Source organism: Mytilus trossulus, chromosome 8 (genome assembly GCF_036588685.1).
Source record: "Mytilus trossulus isolate FHL-02 chromosome 8, PNRI_Mtr1.1.1.hap1, whole genome shotgun sequence".
In the NCBI taxonomy this organism is placed as follows: domain Eukaryota; kingdom Metazoa; phylum Mollusca; class Bivalvia; order Mytilida; family Mytilidae; genus Mytilus; species Mytilus trossulus.
The window spans coordinates 15,006,898-15,032,911 of record NC_086380.1 but is presented as its reverse complement, the minus strand read 5'-3'; the positions used below and the strand labels follow the sequence as shown (position 1 = coordinate 15,032,911).

The window sequence follows — 26,014 nt, the reverse complement described above, 5'->3', positions numbered from 1 at the left end:
GAATCTCATATTTAATAAAAATAAGTCAGTATGTATCCTTTTTTTTTGTGGTTTAAAAGTTTCTTTAGATAATTACGTTGCTGAAAAAATATTATATACAGATATAGACAATACCAATTTTTCACATTATTTTTTCAAAATGGTTACAAAGCTAACCCATAACACTTCGGTTTTGTACATTTCATGAACAGAAGATAATATAATTACAAACTTATAACCCCATAAGATTATCATACTTTACATGAATTTGAAGAAAAACAACCAAAAACTGACCAAAATAGACTTATTTTTGCAAGAGTTATCTCCCTTTCCAATGTTAGTTTTAAAAATGCTGATTTTGAGTTTTTCTCAAGTTAGATTTTATGAGACTTTTTTCTGTGTATTTAATAGGCATAATGCTATAGATTAGAACTGAACAATTTTCTGTTGCATTTTACTTGAGGTTAAATCTTAGTTTGACTGGACTATAAATCAAATGCCTGATATTTATACATTCCATGTTGATTGAACTTATCTTGATTTTTTTTAATTCCGATTGTGTCATTTGATAGATAAATTTCAATTGTAAATTACCGGAGTTGGTTTTTTTTTTTGTTATTTTACTTTTCATACAAGTGTTTACAAATATGGTATCTGTCAATCACGCTCTACAGTGATACATCTATTATTCTTTTCTATTCTTTGATAGGTATACTAGCAATGACTGGTCAAGTATTTCCGTCAGCAGTTTATTCCTGGGTAGCGGTATTTGTGATGCCACTGAACGCAGCTTTAAACCCATTTCTTTACACGTTTTCAACATTAAAAGAGGTAATTATGCTAAGCAGTAACTAAACAGTGTATTCCTGGGTGGCGGTATTTGTGATGCCACTAAACGCAGCTAAAAACCCATTTCTTTACACGTTTTCAACATTAAAACAGGTAAATATGCTAAGCAGTTACAAAACAGTGTATTCCTGGGTGGCTGTATTTGTGATGCCGCTAAACGCAGCTTTAAACCCCTTTCCTTAAACGTTTTCAACATTAAAACATCGATAACTGAAAAATTTCTCGAAGTTAAACTTGTATTTGAGGTGTTTTAAATAAGCTTATGTCATCAATTCCGTCTTAAAACATAGACACTACAACCTAGGGACTGCTCTATCAATGTGTTTCTGTTTTATGTATGTTTAAGAATTTTGTCTGGGGTTTTTTGAATTTCCCAGGGAATATTCTAAATTATCAGTAGCATGACATTTTACGATGTTTGATATTTGTTTATTCAGTAAATTGAAGTTTTTCAAACCTCTGTTTTGTACGAAAGCCGGGAAGGCTCACCTTGAATTCAGAATTCTTCATTCGGAATTTTGCATTCAGAAGTTTAGAATTCGAAATTCATAATTCGGAAACATTCATTAGTGTTATAAACTTATTTATTATTGTAATAATTACTATCTGTTTTTATTGTGATATATGTTTTACTTGCCTTTATGTCATCTGCTCTTTATTTAAAGAAGTCCTATTTATTTGTTCATGGCATAAGCTCTTCAACTTCGTACTTCATTTTGCATTTAAAACTTTTTTGGATTCGAGCGTCACTGATGAGTCCTTAGCTGACGAAACGCGCGTCTGGCGTATATACTAAATTTAGTCCTGGTATCTATGATGAGTTTAATTGGAATGGATTTTTTAAGGGGTAAAAATCAAGGCGAGAAACAGGTGACGCCGATTCTGGCATTTTGCTAGTTTTGAGCTTGCTATCTCTCAACACTATATTACAGGCCTCTGATTCTAACTACAATCTCCGTATTCATTTTCCTTATATAAAAGCATGTTTCTGAAGAGTTTACTAGTTCCGTGAAACGTTTTTCTATGAAAAATGTTTGTTTGTAAAAAATAGTTCAGAGATATATTAAAGCCTTTATTTATTTGCATTCCAGTTTCCACTGACGCGATAAGAACGTGTAAATATCCTACTGAGAATGTCGATATCAATTTACCGCGATTTTTAGTGTGGTGCTAGCAGTCAACTTGCATAATACTGAGAACATACAAAAACGCAACACAACAAGTTTGAAAGTTTTAAAACATTAACTTCATTATCTACTTTAACAAAAGCAACAAAAAAACCAATAAGCTTGGGTATTGCAAATGTTTTTTAATTCATTTTGATCGATCAGATTAGTTTAACGAGTGTGCGAATGAATTCTGCTTAACGTACAGAAGCAAATGAAATATATGCATATTTATGATGTGAATATGTGCATGAATGATGAATAAACTCTGCTTTGTTATTGTTAGTCATGTTTAGCCGGACACCAATTTGAAAGTCTTTTGTTTGGTCTAGCTGGCAAAGATTCGAACTTCGATATTTTGTACTCAGACAAGCACATAAACCATGAGACCATCTAGTGTGTTTGGTATAATCATTGATGTTTAAATATTACTACCACGGTATAATATATTTTTCCCTGAACACAGATTTTTTATAAATATCTTTTAAATCTTGTTAATTACATAGATAGTATCATACTGATATATTTCATGGGAGATAAATGATTTCAATCTTTAGATAAAGTTATGTTCCATTTGTTGTGTTTTAATTGATACTCATTATACAAGGGAAATCAATGACCAATCATCATAGACTATCAATTACAGACCTATTAAACTCATTTTGTATGTTTATCTTAAGCCAGCATATTCTCAAGGTTCTAAAACTATAATCTTACATGTCAAGTAAACAACCTGTGTATTCCTTATCTTTATCCTGATCATGTATAATTCAATCGGTCGCTGTTGAAAATTAGCCCTTATATTAATTATAATAATAATAATAGTAACTTTATTTGAAGAATAAAAAAGTTGTGGTATGATTGTAATTGAGACAAATCCTCACAAGAGACCAAAATGACACAGAATTAACAACTTAAGGTCACTGTACGACTCAATTAGCATTTCTACACCCCCCCCCCTTCCACCCAGAAAAATCAAAATAATATAGAACAAATACTATAGAAATTACAAGTTAATGATTGGTCTGATTGCTCAGACTTGTATGTAAAGATTTCTATATTTTTGGACTCATCATTGATAACAACTAGGTAATATCTTTTTAAATATAACCAATATTATTTGTTCTAGTACTTTAAGTTTTGATACTGCAGTTAATATCGTGTATGTAGGAGGGAAGTGTTTTCTTGTAACAGTTGATTTGCATACCGTAAGAAATGCGATGATAGTTTTCATTTTCCACATCACGTATCTTGAATTTTGAACTTGACTGTATTTAACTTGATAAAACAAAGGTTACATATAGAAATAGTTGGCCAAGTTTTGTTATAAATTATTTATTTTTAAAGTATAAAATTCCCCCCTTAAAAAATAGATGCACTATGATATTCAAACGTATACATCCGTCCATCTTAAATAGGCTAAATATGGCGTGTAGTTGACTTTAAACTAAACTTAGTTGTTTATATATACGCTTTGGTCACACCTTGAAGCCTCGGTCACACCTTGAAGCCTCGGTCACACCTTACCGGATAGCTCGAACGGACGCCTAACAGATACCTTTTTTTCAATCCGTTAGACGTCCGTTCTTGTCCGTTAGGCATCCGTTCATATCCGTTTCATGTCCGTTGGGCGTACGTTTAATCGTCGACGTCCGTTCTGTCCGGTGGAAAATTTTGAGCATGTTCAAAACTTTGAACGGACGTCTAACGGATGAAATGTCCGTTGGACGTCCGTTCGGCGTCCGTTTTGTATCCGTTACGAGTCCGTTATACATTCGTTGGAGTTCTTGCAGATAAATTCACCTACGGATTTCTAACGAACGTCTAACGGATAAAACTGATGTTGAACGAATGTGAAAAGGACTTCTACCGGACGTATAACGGATAAAACGGATGATGAACGGATCTGAAACGGATAAATGCCAATTGAAAATTTCTCTTCAGAAATACCAAATAGATTTCTAAAGGTTCGTGAATTCTTATTATTCATAATCGATCTTAGAGTAAGGGCACATCTCCACAATCAAGCAGCTGTTATTCAGGTCAGACACTGCCCTTTAGCGGCATTTTGAAGAACAAACCAAAACCAGTTACACAAAACATTTTCAATATTAATGCGATTTACATGCATTATCATTGTCGTCTTTAATTTTATCGTATATCTTGTTTATCCGTTTTATCCGGTACTCTGTCGTTAGGTGTCCGTTTTATGCGGTACTTGTCAATTGGATGTACGTTCGACATCCGTTCTGTCCAGTACATCTCCGTTGCATATCCGTTGCCTGTCCGTTTAGTTATGCATTCGTTAGGCGTCCGTTTTTGTTGGTCAGTACTTCCACGGACTCCTAACGGATAACAATTTTGTCAATGGACAACTTTTATTTTCATCCGTTAGGCGTCCGTTTGTCTTATCTGGTAAGGTGTGACCGAGGCATTTTGAAATGTTTGATATTTTTGCTGTTTTTCATGGTTACGGCGGCCATTTTGAAAATTCTAACTTCAAAATCCAACTCTGCCTATGCTAGTTACCATTCCTGTAAAGTTTCATCCAGTTTACTCAAAATTCTTATTTTTGAAATTTTTGACTTTTTTGCATTGTTTCCATGGTAACAAGACCTATTTTGGAAATTCCAACTCCAAATGCCACATCTACCAATGTTGCTCATCATTACTGTGAAGTTTTAAGAAGTTTTGAGCATTTTGAGAATTTTGAAAATTTTGGTGTAGTTTCCATGGCAACACAGTAGTTCCAATGATCGCCAAAATCATTCAACACCTGTATATAGTGGGCACCTACATTGTTTTAAAATATGATGATTCTGAGTTGAAGCATATCCAAACAGTTCACCAAAAACCAAAAACAGATTTTTTTCACAATTGTGCCGTTTCCATGGCAGCCATATTAAACTTTTCCATGCCATAATTAAAAAGGGGGAAGGATATTAAAAATCAAATAAGTAACGAATAGGTAACGAATAGGGAATAGGAAATAGGTAACGAATAGGAAATAGGGAATAGGTAACGAATAGGTAACGAATAGGGAATAGGGAATAGGTAACGAATACGCAACGAATAGGGAATAGGGAATAGGTAACGAATAGGGAATAGGGAATATGTAACGAATAGGGAATAGGGAATAGGTAACCAACTTGACGCCCATGGATGACGGGTACGCTAAATTAACACCAATGTGTTGACTTTTAAAATCTACTTGGGGAGTATGAAATCTTCAACAAAACTTAGACGGATAGTTTTAGATACGAGTCCGAAAAAGTGATGCTTTATTTAAGGTCAGTACTGTGAATATATCTTTATCTGACACACATATATTGCTTTTTCAGTGAAGATGTCCACCTTGATTTGCACCTATAGTGAAGAAAAACTGATTATTTGACGTTAAACTGTTGTTTGCTTTTTTTTTTTTAAACAAGGTCAATTGTGGGTGGGTTGGGTAGTATTTATATTATCGTGTAATGGACATATTTTGAGGGATTAAATGGACTAGAAGAAATGAAAAACAGCGTATGGGAAGGTGATGAGGGGACAATTTGAACCAGAGACTTACAGGGGTAGCTTTGACAAGATATGACAAAAAGCAACCCTCTCTACAGATTATGGACAACACAATACATATAAACTATTCATAAAAGGTGAAGTAGGTAACATAAAGACAGGAATACAATTCTCATATCACAATTAAAACATATATCAATTATTACAGTATGTATGTTATAACATTTAATAAAATGTAATGATTTCCAAATTCTGAATACTGAATACTGTTATTCGGTACTTTAATATTAGAAGCTACACTTTTTTTTTTGGTTTTTATTATTGTATGACTGCAGACAGAAATATAAGATTGTTATATTTAACCATACTTTTGTTGCTTAAATAAACCAACCATACAAACGTAACACAAAGAGAAACTATTCGATAATCATTCTGGTAAAAAAAAGCTGCTAAAAGTACTAACCAAATGATGTTCTTTTTCATTATATTGCCATAAACAGGAAATTAAGATGAAAGGCTATTTAGCTTCGTAAGCAAAGTCGGTATTTTTAATTTTCCTGCTATATGAAATTATCTTTTTATTTGTTTTGTAGAAACCAAATATTATGGCAAAGATGTCTGTCAAAATATTTCAGTTTTCCAAAGTTAAAGACCGACGTAAAGGTAAGAACTGAAACTCATGTCAAAGTCTCATTTCGTCTTCTCTAAGAATCAAAACAATTGACAGCCAAATTAATCACGAACTTTTAGAAAATTTTGAATTGAAAGCTCTTTCTGTATCGAAAAGTTGCAAAACAATCTTTTTATTTCTATGACATTTATCCTTGTCGATTATATTTCGTGTTAGCAGTTAAACAATAGATAGTTAAAAAATGATTAAATATCACTCGAATTATCATCATACACAAAAAATGAACTGATAATGCTCTTGGAGTTGATGTAAAAGCCACTTAACAAGGCCTTTTTGTCATTGAGTATTTTAAAGTGTGCTCCTAAATTTACAAATAAAGTTTGAAAAGACAAGACAGAAATGTTCAAATATTCCGCCTTCGTTTCCCTAATTATGAATTAGATTCAACACCAATTTACACACAAGTAACACAGCAGGTACCGTAGGTGGAGCAAGATCTGACTACCTGTCTGGAGCACACGAGATGACTTGCAGTTTTGGCGGGATTTGTGTTGCTCAGTCTTTTCTTTTCTGTGTCTTGTCTTTGTCTCCCTGTCTTTTTGTCATTTTTTGTTTTTTGTGACGTACTTTAAATTGACATATACGCGGAATGTTTGGCTAGCCATGAACCCAAAACTACCAAAAATTCCTGTAACATGTCAAGAATATGGCCGTTGGTGGTTTCCTTGTATGCTGTTGTTTGTTGGCGTTTGTTTTGGTTTCACCTCAGTGTTCCTGCTGTTTCTTTGTTTTCCTATCTTAATTGAATGTGATTCCCTCGGTTTTTGTTTGTAACCAGGATTTGTCATTTTTCAATCGATTTATAACTTTGTGTTACCTGCCTGAAGCAATGGCGTTGTCAGTTAATTTGATGTTTCATTTGAATCTTTTTACTTTCTTTCACAGAACATATTTTGGTGTATGCTTTTTGATTGTGTACTTTAAATCAAAACGTATAAATTAAACGTAGTATACTATTTCAGCTGCATCTGATGAAATGTTCATGTCCTCAATATTCATCAACAATTACAAGATGCTTCAGATGGAGCACACAACTCTTCGAGAACTGTTTGCTACGAGGAAACTAACCGTTCGGGAGAGTATTCGTCTTGTCTCACAACTTGCCGCTGGAATAGCATACTTACATCATCGTTATTTGACACTTTGCAAACCAGTTTCTTTGGATACTTTAGTTGTCGTCATGGATGGAGAGGTAATTTTAAATATTATCAGTGGGGATATTTTTGTACCATATATAGTTTTATCGTACAGTCTTTGGTGTCAGTTCTAAATAAAAAAAGGAATAGAAGTTCTTTGAACATGTATACTGTTCAATTCAAATGCTTTTTTTACTCAAAGAGTAATATTTTTAATTGGTAAATTTCTGCCACGAGATAAAATTCGAAATGCACTTCAAACACTGTACTTAACGTTCAAGATGTCTTCTTTTTTAAATCCTGAAATATAATTTTCGGTATATTTTTTTCGCCACAACGACGCAACTACCGATTAAAACAAATTGATGATATGCAATATTTGTTTGTAAGATAATTTAACTCAGTAGATTACGTTGGATATACACTATATTAAATAATAATCTTTTTATTCGTTGTAATGAGAATAAGAAAACACTAACGAAAAACGTACACTTTACATAAAAAACGTATATTTTAGCATAACAATGAAAACACAACCGTTTTATATTGCAAGTTATACTGTAGCACAAAGATAATCATATTTCAGTGTTCACCGTTATACAATATGCACAACATTTCTTAGGTTATCTTTTCATAGACGGAAACATATCAAAGTCATTTCTTAAAAATAGTCGTTCATTTGATAACAATTTAAAAATTTGTTTTATGCACAAATGTAAAGAGTGCCGTCTCGATGACAAAAATGATCGGGATGATAATGGCAAAACCAAGTCACTTTTACCTTGGTCCGTTGATCGCATTATATTGTACAGAACTGTTCTAGATTTCAAGATTTGCTTACTATACTTCAATCTGGCATTTTTTAATATTGTATCTTATACAACTCAGATAATATGATTATGTAATTCTTAAACAAACATGTTTATATTGTAGACCATCGAACGAATAAAGGTGATTTCTAAAATAAAGAATATTAGAAATGAACTGGATACTACCCAGGATGTAGATAACATCGGACAGATAACTAAACTGGTAATCAGGAATACAAGAAAACTGCCAGAAGATGGACATAAACCATGATCTAACAGAGTGTACATTTTTTGATATTATGTGTTGTTCGTATATTTGTTTGTGTAACATCTTTTTTATTTATGTATATGTATGTAAAGTAACGTATAGATTAAACGTAGTATACTATTTCAGCTGCATCTGATGAAATGTTCATGTCCTCAGTATTTATCAACAATTACAAGATGCTTCAGATGAAGCACACAACTCTTCGAGAACTGTTAGCAACGAGGAAACTTACCATTCGGGCGAGTATTCGTCTGGTCTCACAACTTGAAGCTGGAAAAGCATAATTACATCATCGTTTTTTGACACTTTGGCAACCAGTTTTTTGGATACTTTAGTTGTCGTCATGGATGGAAAGGTAATTTTAAATATTATAAGTGGCGATATTTTTGTCCCATATATAGTGTTATCGTAAAGTCTTTGGTGTCAGTTCTACTTTAAAAAAAAAAAGAGGCTTAGAAGTCCTTTAAACATGTATAATGTTCAATTCAAATGCCTGTTTTTACTCAAAGTGTAATACTTTTAATTGGTTTATTTCTGCCACGAGAATAAAATTCGAAGTGCACTTCAAACACTGTACGTTACGTTCAAGATGTCTTGTTTTTTCCAATCCTGAAATTGAATTTCGGTATATTTTTTTCCCCACATCGATGAAACTAGCGATTAAAGCAAATTGATGATATGCAATATTTGTTTTTTCAGATAATTTAACTCATTTAATTAAGTTGGATATACACTATATTAAATAATAATCTTTTTATTCATTGTAATGAGAATAAGAGAACACTAACAAACTAGAGGCTCTAAAGAGCCTGTGTCGCTCACCTTGGTCAATGTGCATATTAAAGGACACAAATGGATTCATGACAAAATTGTATTTTGGTGATGGTGATGTGTTGGAAGTTCTTACTTTTCTGAACGTTCTTGCTTCTTACAATTATATCTATAATGAACCTTGCCCATTAGTAACAGAGAAAAATATTTGGTAAAAATTTACATAAATTTACCGAATTAATGAAAATTGTTAAAAATTGACTATAAAGGGCAATAACTCCTTAAGGGGTCAATTGACCATTTAGGTCATGTTGACTTATTTGTAGATCTTACTTTGCTGAACATTATTGCTGTTTACAGTTTATCTCTATCTATAATAGTATTCAAGATAATAACCAAAAACGGCAAAATTTCTTTAAAATTACCAATTCAGGGGCAGCAACCCAACAACAGGTTAACCGATTCATCTGAAAATTTCAGGGCAGATGGATCTTGACCTGATAAACATTTTTACCCCATGTCAGATTTCCTCTAAATGCTTTGGTTTTTGAGTTATAAGCCAAAAACTGCATTTTACCCCTATGTTCTATTTTTAGCCGTGGCGGCCATCTTGGTTGGATGACCGGGTCACGCCACACATTTTTTAAACTAGATACCCCAATAATGATTGTGGCCAAGTTTGGTTTGATTTGGCCCAGTAGTTTCAGAGGAGAAGATTTTTGTAAAAGTTAACGACGACGGACGACGACGGACGACGAAGGACGACGACAGACGACGGACGACGGACGACGGACGCAAAGTGATGGGAAAAGCTCACTTGGCCCTTCGGGCCAGGTGAGCTAAAAAAGTACACTTGACATAAAAACCGTATATTTTAGCATAACAATGAAAAACACACCCGTTTTTATATTGCAAGTTATAATGTAGGACAAAGATAATTATATTTCAGTGTTCAGCGTTATAAAGCATGCACAAAATTTCTTATGGTATCTAAAATCAATTTAAAAGTTGTTGTATGCAAAAATCTAAAGAGTGCCGTCTCGATGACAAAAATGATTTCAAGGTTTGCTTACGATACTTCAATCTGGCATTTAATAACTCAGATAGTATGTTTATGTAATTCTTTAACACACATGTTAATATTGCAGACCATTGAACGAATAAAGGTGATTTCTGAAATAAAAGATATTAGAAATGAACTGGATAGATGTAGATAACATCGGACAGATAACTAAACTGGAAATCAGGAATACAAGAAAACTGCCAGAAGATGGACATAAACCATGATCTAACAGATTGTACATTTTTTTTATTGTATGTGATGTTCGTTTATTTGTTTGTGTAACATCTTATAAATTAATGTAAATGATAATAAAAATCGTATCCAACCAAATACACTGATCATGCAAACACTAAAGACAATAAAATAAACACAGCAGGAATTTAACCTAAGACTACAAATAAAAAAACGTTCTCTTTTAAATGATAAGTATTCGATTGGTTAGTGTGATTGTTCAGCCCTATATCTGTAAATGATCTTGTTATTATTCTTTATAATAATAGATTTGGCATGTTTTCTGGTCTGTGCGTCCGTCCGTCTGTCCGTTCGTCCGTCTGTCCCGCTTCAGATTAAATGTTTTGGTCGAGGTAGTTTTTAAAGAAGTTGAAGTTCAATCAATTTGAAACTTATATAATTAGTACACATGTTCCCTGTGATATGATCCTTCTAATTTTTATGCCAAATTATAGTTTTTACTCTATTTTCTCAGTTCACTGAACATAGAAAAAGATTTTACAGATGGGACACCCGTGTACTGTTTTAAGTAAGTTCATTTTTTTTCTTTGGTTTTGTTAAGATGATTTACTTGATCATCTGGTTTTGACACGAGGAAGAATACTTTTGAAGCTATCAACATAGTACATACATAAGCGTCGTCCCTTTTATTTATCTTAACCTTATAAATCTTAAATGATAATTGTGCTGATGTAAACCCGTGATACACTGCTGGCAAAGCATTCAAGAGTACTTATAATGTTGTATTAATATTAATATTATTTGCATATGTCTATTATAATATATCTGTCACATTGAATGTTGTACAATATCTCATATTTGTTGATTATATTGTCATATCTAATTAAAAATGTTTATTGTAAATGACCACTGTGGAAACACGTTTCGAATAAAGAATATTAATTAAAATCTAATTAAATTTTTGTCGACTCTTCTGTTTGCACCAATTACAGGGTCACGAAAAGGCTTCAATAACTGTACTCACATTAAGGTTTTAGTTTTATCTCATTCGATTAAAATATTTGATAAGTGTCCCTCGGTTTTAATTTGTAACCCGGATTTGTTTTCTCTCAATCGATTTATGACATTTAAACAACGGTATACCACTGTTGAATTGACGGCTCAATTTTAATCAAATTGAGAATTGAAATGGGGAATGGGTCAAAGCATAAACAACCCGAACTAAACAGCAGACAACAGCAGAAGTCCACCAATGGGTCTTGAACAAAGCTAGAAAATCACGCACCTGGAGGCGTGCTAAAGCTTGACCCAAATGCAAAAGTCTGAACTGATTTAGTGATAATGGACGTCATAGGCTCCTGAATTGGGACAAGCGCAAAAATGCGGCGGGATTAAATATGTTTTATGAGATCTCAACCCTCCATCAATACCCCTAGGTAATGTAGAGGAAAAACACAACATAATATAACGCAAAGTAAAACTCAGTTTACAGAAAGTGCGAGTTCGATGTTAAAATGATAACAGAAGAATGTAAACTAAATGACAATGATACATACATTAACAAAGGACTACTAACACTTACTGACATGATAGCTCCAGTCCTCAATTAAACTGGATGTTTAAAATAATGACATACGGTCGCAAAAAAAAGATGTTTGTTCTTACTTTTACAGGTATAAAGCCTCCACCTATCTATTGTGCCAAATACGGCTACGTTAATGTTTTCCCTGGATAAGTAAATCCTAAGTTTTCGAAGTGCTGACTACTTGGATGGTGATACCCCCGGAGATGAAACGTCCACCAGCAGTGGCATCGACCCAATAGTGTAAATAGTTATCAAATGTACCAGAATTATAATTTAATACGCCATACGCGTATGTAACAAACTTCAGTTAATTATTTATATGATTTATTTTACACCTAGGACTATATTTTATGTTATCTCTTATTTTCACTAACACCGGTAATCTAGTCAAGCAGACCTTGTTTATCACGTGATTACGCACCTATTGAAATTTAACAGGTGAGTCTCAAATCAGTCGGCACATGATCATTGAGAGTAGCACACGTTTGTGCAGTTGGGTTTGTGGTTTAGATAGCAATTTGGACATTATAATTGTCAGGACAGGACATGGATGTCCAAAGGCTAAGTGAAACAACACTCAGGTAAGTTATTTTACTTATATTTTATGGTACATTGAGGTCAATTTGCTGTCGAGATGATATTTCTTGCTCGCGGTCCAAATGTACGGATAATTGCCATATTATTCATATTTATAGATAACGTAAGTAATTTTTGGGTTCAATTATTATTTTGCAGGGGTTTTTAGGCCCGGTTTTAGTGTGCGTTGGCACGTTGCTAATTGTCGACTGGTCGGAGATAATGGTGTCGATGAATTAATGGTGTCGGGGTTAAAAATGATAACAACTCGGTGATATATTGGTTGGAGTTACAACGCATGGAGGCGGTGATAAATTTATAGTCCGTTTCTATTTATTTGGAGCAAAAAGTCCGTAAAATTATATACATTTTTAGTTGAGAAATCGAGAAGTCCGTGCAGTATTTATGCAGTTTAAAGCAGTTATAGTTTGTTATTCAGCATTATATTTATTCATACAAATTTAGTGTTCTCTTCAATCAATTTAGAAGCAACCAAATATATGTGAAAATTAGTTAATTCGTCCGTTTAATTATAAAGAGAAATTTAAAGGGGAACAACCCAGTTCATCATTTACATCTACAGTACGTACAACGAGGAACGTATCCGGGCAGTGTGCGGAAAGTGTGCAGGCCGAAATTTGTTTGATTTATGTTTATTTCATGACATTTTGTTTTGTTCCGTGTGTGTTTATTTAGTTACATTTGTGTTCTCATTTCATATTACATTTTTTGTTGAATTTACTTTATTTTGTTTTGTTAATTAAATTTATATTTTAATTTGGTTTTGTATGACATTGGCCACCTGACAATTCCCAAAGAACTTACTTCGTTACAATGGTGGCAGCGGTGGGATTGTCACTGTGCCAATTGTTATATTAGAAAATATTGTCAGATAGACAACAGGGATTTTTTTTCTGTTATATATTTTGTTTGAACTTTTATGTTTTATTATTTGTTTACATTATCATTTTATTATTATTTGTATTGTACAGTATGGCAGGAAGTGTATTACCCGCTTGGGTTCCGGAGATGTTAGAGAAGGGTGAAACTTTGGAGACATGTTTAGAAATGTTGAAAAACATGCAGTCTACTGAGAGAGAAGCTAGGATGGAAGAGAGAGAGATGAGAAAGATAGAGATGGAAAAAGAGGTACGTTTAAAAGAGTTAGAGCTTAGAGAGAAAGAAATGGCTCAAGGTGTTGCACCACCACAGACACATTCAAGTTTGAAGTCGAAACTTCCTAAATTTAAGGAAGGTGAAGACCCAGATGTATTTTTAAGGTCCTTTGAGAAATTGGTGGTTTTGCATAAAATACCCAAGTCTGAGTGGGCCCTTAGATTAGTCCCTTTACTTTGTGGGAAAGCTTTAGAGGCATTTTCTAGATTGTCTGAAGAGGACAGTAAAAATTATGATAAAATTAAATCTGCTATTTTATGTAGATACGAGCTTACTGCCGAGGCATACAGGGAGAAGTTCAGAAGTGAACGCCAGTCTTCGGATGAGTCATTTAAGGAATTTTCAGTCAGACTAGTAGGTTTTCTTAGACATTGGTTGGAGCGTGAGTTGATAGGCACTGATTTTGATAGATTTGTTGATTTAGTTACTAGAGAACAGTTAATGGTAAGTTGTAATAAAGAGCTCAAACTTTGGATCAAGGAACAGAAACCGAAAACAATTGATGAGTTGGTAGACAAAGCTGAGGCTTTTCAGCAAGCACATAAAGATGAACAGGTAAGTTCTAAATCAGTTGGGAGAATTGACACCGACCAATCTAAACAACAAGGTAGATATAACCAATCAAAAGAAAGACAACCTGACACTAGGACTTGTTTTATTTGTAAGAACATTGGTCATATAGCTACGCACTGTCCTACAAGGACGAACCGGTCAAAGGAGGATAATTTTAAGCCAGGTAAGTTTGGTTTGTGCATACAGAGTAGACAGGAGTATAGAGTAGATGATTATATTAGTGGTGTGACTGTTAAGTTGCCTGGTGTTTCATGTAATGGCGACAAGGTACAGGTACATGGACTTGATATAGTAGAAGGTAAGATCGATAGTGATAAAATCTCAGTTTTGAGAGATACAGGTTGTTCTACTGTATTTGTTCATATTAGGTTTACTAACCCAGATTGTCTTACAGGTCAGACTAGAGACATATGTTTAGCAGATGGTTCAGTGAAGCAGTGTCCAGAAGTATGTATTAATATTTCTACTCCTTATATTTCAGGTGATATTATTGCATTGATCTTAGATACACCGTTTGCAGATCTGATTGTTGGAAACTATGTGAACACATCAGTACCACATAGTGTCGATGGTTTATCAGTGACTAGTGGAGAAGATATTTTTGTTTCAGGTGACTCAGTCCCATGTCATGCAGTTGAGACTCGATCTCGAAAGAAGAAGCAGGATGAAGCAGATATTATGATTGATCAGACGAATGTTCAGCGTAGTAGCGATATACCTATATCTCATTCTATAGATTTTTCAGACGTATGCCATGATTTTAAGATTTGTGATAGGAAGCAGTTGATTGAGTTACAGAAGACAGATGAGACTTTGGATAAGGTAAAATCTTATGTAAGTGATGTGCATGATAACCCAGCATCTTATTTTATATATAATTCAGATTTACTATATAGAGTGTATACTAAGCCAAGTGGTGAAGTTATTCAGCAAATTGTATTACCAAGCAAGTTGAGAGGAACAGTTCTTTCGTTGGGACATGATATTCCGTTGGCAGGTCACCTTGGGAATAAGAAAACAAGAGACAGAATCATGCAGCACTTTTTCTGGCCAGGTATATTTAATGATATTGCCGAATACTGTAGGTCTTGTCCAGATTGTCAGATAGGTACATCGAAGGGTAGAGTACCACGTGCTCCATTGATTAGCATACCACCTATGGATGAGCCATTTCAGCGCATTGCTATTGATTTTGTTGGCCCTTTGCCTATGACTGATGACAAAAACCGTTATGTACTTGTTTGCGTCGATTATTCCACTAAATATCCAGAAGCAATTCCTTTAAAAGACCAAGAAGCTTCTACAGTCGCTAATGCTCTTATAAGTTTATTTTCTAGAGTTGGCATACCCAGGGAGCTGTTGACAGACCAAGGCAGTAACTTTATGTCAGAGCTGATGGTTGAGGTATGTAGACTATTAAAGATAAGTAAGTTACGCACTAGTCCTTATCATGCTATGTGTAATGGACTCTGTGAAAAGTTTAACGGTGTACTGAAGAAAATGTTGAAGGCATATGCACGACAGACACCAAAAACATGGGATGCATATATCCCCTACTTATTATTTGCATATCGGGAGGTACCAAATGAGAGTACTGGTTTCTCACCGTTTGAATTGTTATATGGCAGGCACATTAGAGGACCTCTAGCAGTACTTAAAGAAGAGTGGGAAGAGCCTAGTACATGTCAAAACTCTGTGTTGAGTTATTTATTAGACACTAGAGAAAAGTTGAGAACAATGGCTGAGTACGCCATTGAAAATGAAACAAAAGCGAAACAAAGACAGAAGTTTTATTATGATAGAAAAGCTAGAGACAGAAAGATTGAAGTTGGTCAAAAGGTGCTTATATTATTGCCTACACATACATCAAAGCTGTTAGCGAGTTGGAAAGGACCATTTATAGTGACTGATAAAGTTAGTCCTGTTGACTATAAGGTCAAGGTTAGAGGAAAAGACAAAGTATTTCATGTAAATATGTTGAAGTTATGGCATGAGCGGGTAGATAATGATCTTGATAATAATGTCACAACAGATATTGCTGCGTGCTTAAATGTAATTTCAGGTCTTAACACAGATGAAGGCACAGATGATAGTGAGATGACTACAGATATAACTCCAGTGTTGAAAAGCAAAGAAAATGTAGATGACGTTACGATCTCACCAGAATTGACAACTGTCGAAAAACAGCAGCTTAAAGAATTACTATCAGAATATGAAGACATCTTTAGTGACGTACCTAAGGTAACAAATATTATAGAACATAGAGTAGTTACAAAAACAGATGAACCGATTTACCAACGTCCGTACCCACTACCATACGCACTTAGAGATAAGGTCAGAGAAGAGATTGACAATATGTTAGCTGCAGGTATAGTTGAGCCGTCTGACAGTCCGTATGCAGCTCCGATAGTACTGATCAAGAAAAAAGACAACACACTTAGATTTTGTGCCGATTATCGTTCCTTGAACAAACAGACTATCTTTGACCCGATTTTTATGCCACGCATGGATGAGGTACTGAATAAAGTCAGCAGAGCACGATATATCAGTAAACTTGATTTAACTAAGGGCTATTGGCAGGTACCACTTGATAAAGATAGCCGACAGAAGAGCGCATTTATAACGCCGTTCGGACATTATCAGTTTACTGTTACTCCATTTGGTATGATGAACTCAGGTGCTACTTTTGTTCGTATGATGGATAAAGTTCTGGCAGGATACGAGGAATTTGCTGACTCGTTCATTGATGATATTGGTATATTTAGCGATACATGGGAGTACCATATTGAGCATTTAAGGGCAGTATTCGATTCACTGAGACAGGCAAACCTCGTTGCAAAACCGAGTAAGTGTTTATTTGGCTACGATGAGCTTGAGTTTTTAGGACATATTGCCGGCGGTGGCAAGATTAAGCCTGTTCAGGACAAGGTATCTGCTATACATGAATTTCCAGTGCCTGTCACGAAGAAACAGGTGAGATCATTTCTCGGTCTGATAGGTTTCTACAGGAAGTTTATACCACAGTTCTCCGACATATCCGTACCTTTGACTGACCTTACAAAGAAAAACGAACCAAATAAAGTTGAATGGTCAGACACAACACAAAAATCTTTTGACAAGCTTAAAGAATGTATTTGTAGTGACTCTGTATTACGGAGTCCAGATTTTTCTAAAAAGTTTATTTTGCAGACTGATGCGTCCGGTAAGGGTCTAGGTGCTGTACTAGAGCAAGAATTTGATGACGGAAGGCGTCCAATTATGTTTATCAGCAAGAAACTCTCTGGAGCGGAATGCAACTACGCAGTGGTAGAAAAGGAGTGCTTTGCCATAGTGTGGGCGGTTAAAACTTTGAGAAACTATCTAGAGGGTAAAGAGTTTGCTATTAATACTGATCATGCTCCTTTACAGTGGTTACAGAGGATGAAAACCAGTAACCAACGGTTACTCCGTTGGAGTTTGATACTTCAGGAATTTAATTATACAGTTTTTTACATTGCAGGCAAGACAAACATTGTTGCAGATGTTTTGTCTAGATGTGGCGATATTTAGATAACCCCTGAGTGTGACGTTATTACAGCGTTATTGTGTTAATTTTGGTTTTATTTTAGTGTTACAGGACTGAATTTTTTATGTTTGATGTGTACATATTTGTTTTTTTTTTACTGATATAGCTTAATTTCAGATTAGATTTTGAAGTTTGTTGTTTCTGGTCGGACTAAATGTTCTTTAGTCTCCTGGAAAGGGACGTTTGTAACAAACTTCAGTTAATTATTTATATGATTTATTTTACACCTAGGACTATATTTTATGTTATCTCTTATTTTCACTAACACCGGTAATCTAGTCAAGCAGACCTTGTTTATCACGTGATTACGCACCTATTGAAATTTAACAGGTGAGTCTCAAATCAGTCGGCACATGATCATTGAGAGTAGCACACGTTTGTGCAGTTGGGTTTGTGGTTTAGATAGCAATTTGGACATTATAATTGTCAGGACAGGACATGGATGTCCAAAGGCTAAGTGAAACAACACTCAGGTAAGTTATTTTACTTATATTTTATGGTACATTGAGGTCAATTTGCTGTCGAGATGATATTTCTTGCTCGCGGTCCAAATGTACGGATAATTGCCATATTATTCATATTTATAGATAACGTAAGTAATTTTTGGGTTCAATTATTATTTTGCAGGGGTTTTTAGGCCCGGTTTTAGTGTGCGTTGGCACGTTGCTAATTGTCGACTGGTCGGAGATAATGGTGTCGATGAATTAATGGTGTCGGGGTTAAAAATGATAACAACTCGGTGATATATTGGTTGGAGTTACAACGCATGGAGGCGGTGATAAATTTATAGTCCGTTTCTATTTATTTGGAGCAAAAAGTCCGTAAAATTATATACATTTTTAGTTGAGAAATCGAGAAGTCCGTGCAGTATTTATGCAGTTTAAAGCAGTTATAGTTTGTTATTCAGCATTATATTTATTCATACAAATTTAGTGTTCTCTTCAATCAATTTAGAAGCAACCAAATATATGTGAAAATTAGTTAATTCGTCCGTTTAATTATAAAGAGAAATTTAAAGGGGAACAACCCAGTTCATCATTTACATCTACAGTACGTACAACGAGGAACGTATCCGGGCAGTGTGCGGAAAGTGTGCAGGCCGAAATTTGTTTGATTTATGTTTATTTCATGACATTTTGTTTTGTTCCGTGTGTGTTTATTTAGTTACATTTGTGTTCTCATTTCATATTACATTTTTTGTTGAATTTACTTTATTTTGTTTTGTTAATTAAATTTATATTTTAATTTGGTTTTGTATGACATTGGCCACCTGACAATTCCCAAAGAACTTACTTCGTTACAGCGTATTTCGTCTACATAAGACTCATCAGTGACACTCAGATCAAAATAGTTATAAAGCCAAATAAGTACAAAGTTAAACAGCATTTATGACCCAAAATTCTGAAAAGTTGTGCCAAAGAAATGTCATTGTAAGTCTGTCAAAATATGCCAGTTTTACCGGATTGTGTATATAACTGATATTTTTCTGTCCAAAAGAAAAAAAAATATTTTCAGAGCGCATGACCTCACCTTGTAAAAGATTATAAAAAAATCATAGTTGGCTTTAATCGTGTTCTAGAATCTACTCGGAAACAAAATATGTACAGATTGTTTGTAGTGTCTTTTTCAATCATTTTGTTCGGTGAGTTTTTACTTTGGCGTTTTCTCAGCCACAAGATATAACATTTATTCTCTATGTTATTTGAATCCTGTTATAGTCATCATCGAACACAAACGTCACTGGCATCAACGTGATGATCGAAACTGCAATTTAGATCATCCCAATATGGCGGACACAAATATAGAGATACTTTATAAGGCTGATTTCTCCACTTTAACAGCTTATTTTCAGATTTTTTTTATATCAAGAAAAATCTTTATTAGCATTGCCATTTTATGTGTTTTTTATAATTTATAGAAAAAACAACCAGAAGAACGATAATCGAGATAAAAAAAATCACGATGAACATCGTAACTTCATCTATGGATGATCGTAACTTGTACTTGTTTTTATAGAAAGATGATCGTAACTCAAAATTTACGAATGTTTTTCTCTTCACTAAATGAACACCATATTCAGCAGTCACAATGAAACAAATATTATGATTTTAATATTAAACCAAAAATAAATTAAAACCATTATTCTAAAAAGGAAATGACATAAGAGGGATCATACTTATATGTAAATATAGCTGATATATATATAACCGGGCGTTTTCCGTGTTATAGTAATTCAAAGACGGAATACCAATACTTTAAACTTTATTAGCAAGGTCCGGACAGTACCAGACCTAAGATCTAAACTCCCTACAAAATAACATACACAAGCATATATAAAAAACAGTATGATACTATCTATAGAAAAGGATTAGTGTCCAACGGATTAACTTGTCATGGTCAGAGTGATTTCCATCACGACAAACATATATCTAACAATAGAATTAATTAAACACAAAGAAGTATAACAGGTTAGATAGACGGATTAACAAATTGTCACTGTAGCACTTAAAATATTATGTCTGATCTTAATTTATTTCTAATCGCAAATAGTCCAAATCTTCCTGGTTATATTCGCCACTACTCCACCTAAACTCGGTCTCCGAGTTTGCCGAATGAATTTTGTTATCGTCGTGGGTATCCTCCTCCTCGCCGATGGCGTTGCTGCGAATTGCCACGCGAGCAAATTGCAACATTTTGGTTTGAATGTTTTATATCTAGATGTTGAATCTCGTGTCTACTGTTTACGTTCTCTGCCTTAAGTCTCTGAATTTCGTCATCCATATCATTTAAGATGCGATTGTACTGCAAGTCAGTATTTTTAAACTCCATTGTTAAGCGTTGTCTAGAGTTCGTTAAATTTAGGTTTTCCTCTTTCAGTTGAACTATTACTCTTTCCAAATGCTCAGTTCTACTTCTATGTTCGGCTAACTCATGTTCTATCTTTTGAATTATCCGGCCATGTTCTAAACGTTCCAAATTTACTTTGTCCAAACTGTTCTTTAAAATAACATTTTCTTTTCTTACGGTATCCAATTTTGAATTTTCACTTTTGAGTACAGCTATTTCTTTCAACGAGTTACTGTGAGAAACTTTTAACTTCTTTAAGTTCTGTTTAGCGGATTCGTCTTGTATGGAGCACGTAAAAACAAAGAGTTCCTTGTCCTCGAGTCCTTGAAACGGAAATTGAGACATTTGTTTCTTCTTAATAAATGTTCTCATGCGGTCGCTGTCTCTTTGCATTTTAGATTTTGACTTCATCTTTGGTTTTGGGTTTTCACATGACTTCACGTGAAAACTACACATACGGGCAAAATGTCCATGATGTCTGCACTGGTAACAATGAGCGTTAGCTGCATAACATCGATGGTAGGTGAAAACGTTCAATGTCTTACCGCAATATTTACACAGAAAGTCCAAACAGGTATTTTCTTTTCTTATCGGAAACGGATGTCCATTTCTGCAAGGATGGTAATTCCAGGTTCCTTCCATAGTGTTGTTTCTGAAGGTATCCATTTACTAGTTTGGGGGAACTAGCTCAGAATCGTGCCGCGGGTACCTCAACCAATATATAACCGGGCGTTTTCCGTGTTAAAGTAATGCAAAGACGGAATACCAATACTTTAAACTTTATTAGCAAGGTCCGGACAGTACCAGACCTAAGACCTAAACTGACTACAAAATAACATACAAAGCATATATAGAAAACAGTATCTATAGCAAAGGATTAGTGTCCAACGGATTAACTTGTCATGGTCAGAGTGATTTCCATCACGACAAACATATATCTAACAATAGAATTAATTAAACACAAAGAAATATAACAGGTTAGATAGACGGATTAACAAATTGTCACTGTAGCACTTAAAATATTATGTCTGATCTTAATTTATTTCTAATCGCAAATAGTCCAAATCTTCCTGGTTATATAAATGTCATTCTCTTGATACAGTTTAAGAATACAGGCCAAAACTTTCACGGAATAAAGTTAAGGAAGGCATGAAGTTACACTATTTTGATGACTTTCTATCGGTTTAAATTGTTTTAAACTTGTTTTAACAGTGCTTAGTGAAATGACAAAAAAAAGAAACTTTAGGGTAGAGCTTCAAATATAGGATAGGTAGGGAAATGGGAAACACATATTATTTCATTTGGCCTTGTACATATTTTAGTATATTTCAAACTGGCCAGGAACATATAATCTATATATTTATGAACATAATAAGTATTGTCAAACTTTTATCCAAAACATCAAAATACAAATCAATATGACTAATTGTCTTTATATATATTTAAAATAAGAATGGAAATGAGGAATGTGCCAAAGAGACAACAACCAGACCATAGAAAAAACAACAGCAGAAGGTCACGCACAGGTCTTCAATGTAGCGAGAAATTCCTGCACCTGGGGGCATCCTTCAGCTGACCCCTTAACAAATATATACTAGTTCAGTGATAATAAACGCCTTACTTATTTCCAAGTTGTACACAAGAAACTAGAATTAAAATAATGATTTTGACTTCAAAATATATATCAACATTAGGTATCATCATGTGTTAAGTCGATCTGGTCAGTTTCAAAGATTCTATTTTTCGTAGCAATATAGACAATAATAGTATCTCTTCAAGGTGTTGATTATATTTAAATATCCACAACTCATTTGTCATGTTTATAAAAATAAGAAGATGTAGTATGATTGCCAATGAGAAAGCTTTTCATTAGAAGTTTTAACAACTACTGTGGATTCATTTATTTTCGTGGATTCCAATTTTTGTGGTTTGAGGAAACTTGCATATTCGTGGATATTTGATTTGGTGGTTTTGGCAAAGTCTGCATTCATTTCTTTAGTAAATGTGTTATTGGTTGAACATCTAAATTCGTGTTCTCCTGTACCCACGATATCCAAAATTGGTATCAAACCAATACTAATGAATCATCAGTATATGTCATCACTAGTCCAAATAATAATGACGTCTTGAAAAGCCTTTCTTTTTTTTCTTTGACAGCTTACATTGATTTAAGGCTTCAAAGAAAAAAAATATAATAGCCTTTCAAGACGTCATAATTATTTGGACCAAGGTCACCACAAGGCCTTCAACAATAAGTTACACCTATACCATTGTGTAAGCTTTAAACTTGAGTGTCTGAAATGAAAAATATAAAACTAAATGGTTTGACATCAACGACCCAGACCTACAATGTACTGCTCACACCACCACACACATCACCCCCATCATCAACACTGAATTGAAAGAGGCAATACAAACAGCCATGCTAGCAGAACGACCTGATACTCCATACCAGCCACAGCAATGCAGTCAGAGTAAAATAAAGGCCAAACAACAAACAGACACCAGTCTGTTAATAGGTTTTTCCAGTCCGCAATATCCCGTAGAATAGCCGATGGGGGGGGGGGGGGGGGGGGGGGTCATAGCCGGACGTAAATCATCCAGGTATCAATTCAAAACTAACAGCCTGGTTTATGTACACAAAATTTGGTATACAGCAACAAATGAAACCACTAAACATGCTAAATAACAGGCTCCTGACTTGGTAGAGTTACATACACAATATGTTAGGGCTAATTACTTCACTCATAAATGAAAAACTGTCAACAAATATACCAAGCACAAGTAAAACAAAGCATTGATGCAGTATTGATATCAAAACCACATAGAAATCAAACGCTTATATCATCGATGATTGGATTGAAGACCACCAAGCAACCATGTTTAAACAACAAGTTGAGCTCTTAACCAAACAACCACGTTACATGTTAATACATTTTACGGTCTAAACTACTAGTATCAAAGATTGCCATCAACACCATATTCCCCAATATGACAAAAATAAACTAAGATCAACTAAGATTAATTTATGAAAAGAAAATCTGTTTCTGGTCAGGTGTTGATGTGCCACTGATGACATTTGTATAGATGTGTCTGACATATTAGAATATAAACATAATAATTTTTCATACGACCGCAAAACTTGAAAAAAAAATGGTCGTATATTGGTATCACATTGGCGTCGTCGTCCAAATACATTTTGTGTTCGCACTCTAACTTTAGTAAAAGTAAATAGAAATCTATGAAATTTAAACACAAGGTTTATGACCAAAGGAAGGTTGGGATTGAATTTTGGTGTTTTGGTCCAAACAGTTTAAGAATTAGGGGTCAAAAAAGGCCTAAATAAGCATTTTTCTAGGTTTTCACACAATAACTTTCGTATAAGTAAACAGAAATCTTTGAAATTTTAACATAAGGTCTATGACCACAAAAAGAAGGTTGGGATTGATTTTGAGAGGTGAGTCTCAACAGTTTAGGGATTAGGGGCCAAAAACAGGTCCCAAATATTCATTTTTCTTGGTTTTTGCATAATAACTTTAGTACAAGTAAATAGTTTATGACCTTAAAAGGAAAGTTTGGAATGATTTTGGGAGTTTTGGTCTTAACGAATTAAGAGCCAAAAGGGTCAAAAATTAAACTTTGTTTTATTGCATAAAAAATGGCCGTCTGAAAATGGAGGGTTCTTTCATCAAAGGAAAGAGCACGTCGGGAATCGGCAAAAAACTTATACAGAATATTAACAGAAATTAGAACTCAAATCATTAAAGATATTTTTGTCATCTTGGTCTATCATAAAAGAAATGCAATTATCTTGATCATTATAGACCATACTCACTTAAGTTTCCGTTTTATTGAAATTATCGTCAATACATGCAGTAAGGAACAACGAAAACAAATGCGTAATGATTTATTTTTGCATTAGAATACAAATTCTTCTCCAAACTTTTCCGAGATTTTGTCAATAGACAATAGACAATATTTTATTCGCACAAACACATTTACATTAAATGGTTATGGCATACAAAATTAAGACAATAAACTGACAATAGAATAGAAGTTTTACTTGAGAAAGATGAAATACGGCGTAAAACTAACATTCATCAAGCTTTGCGTTGAAGTGCTATTGTAATTTACAGTAGCGTTTTAAATGAATACGACCTTTAACTCGTAAACAATGTAAAACAAAAGATGGTACTGTAATAATAAAAAAAACCAATGAAATGGGAAAACATTGTAATATATATAGTAACACTGACATACAAGTAGAAAATATCTAACGATTTTGGTGTTTAAGGTGTATGAGGAAACAAATAAAATTTAGCTAATAAAAAAGCGGTGTAGGTCTTGACTTTTTAGACACACCCTCCCAAAATAGTCAAACTCAAGATTTTGATCTTATTCAACTTTATTCTAGTACGGCATACGTTTTTTAGACACACCCTCCCAAAATAGACTCAAGATTTTGATCTTATTCAACTTTATTCTAGTACGGCATACGTTTTACTGCTAGCAAACTCTTTATCATAATAATGTATCAATGATTTACTTCAGCTAGCTAGATCCACTTTCGCCTCGTCGTAAACTTTGATGATATGCGTGATATATTTGCCACTGGAGCACGGGAGCAATCAATTTATCATTATGTCTAACATGACGTCCCAAGGATTTGTATAGTAAGTAGAACACATAGTTTAGTAGGGGAACAATGGCTTGAAGACAAAATAAATCTTTGTTTGTAATGAGTTAATTGAGATCCTTGTCAGATATTCATGGCCATATGTTTTCCTTTTTGTCATATGAAGAATTGTTCTAAATTAATATGTTCGTACGGGAAACAAGGAACATTATCCTCATACAAAAAATATATATTCAAACTTTTTAAGGTCATTTTTAGTAGTAACAAACACAAGAACTATGTCAATTTGACATACTTTGATACCATAACTGCCCTCAGTGAATGTTTACTAGATATCATTTTTGTCTCTTTGACATATTCCTCATTTCCATTCTCAATTTTATTACACACTATTTAAATAACTAGCATGTGTGAGTTTCTGTAACTGTTAAAAAAATGGAAATGCTGAAAAAAGTATTCTATAACAAATAAACAGCTACGCCATGAGCGCATGATACGCCCGTCACCTTTTTGAAATATTCGATAACTCCTCAATTTCATATCAGATATTTATAAAAGTCAGTCAATATATATATCATGTATATAAACAATACATCAAAATTCATGAGAACTGGTGAAA

General features: G+C 34.0%; 2 long non-coding RNA genes across 2 annotated transcripts in view; both read left to right on the top strand.

Annotated features, from left to right (window-relative positions):
- LOC134728349 (uncharacterized) overlaps positions 1-26,014 on the top strand; it is a 450,627-nt gene that overhangs the window by 240,558 nt on the left and 184,055 nt on the right. The window lies entirely within an intron of this gene.
- Positions 709-7,239, top strand: LOC134681679 (uncharacterized). Its single transcript, XR_010100659.1, has 3 exons — positions 709-810; positions 6,101-6,170; positions 7,161-7,239. It is a non-coding gene; the product is annotated as an uncharacterized LOC134681679 (long non-coding RNA).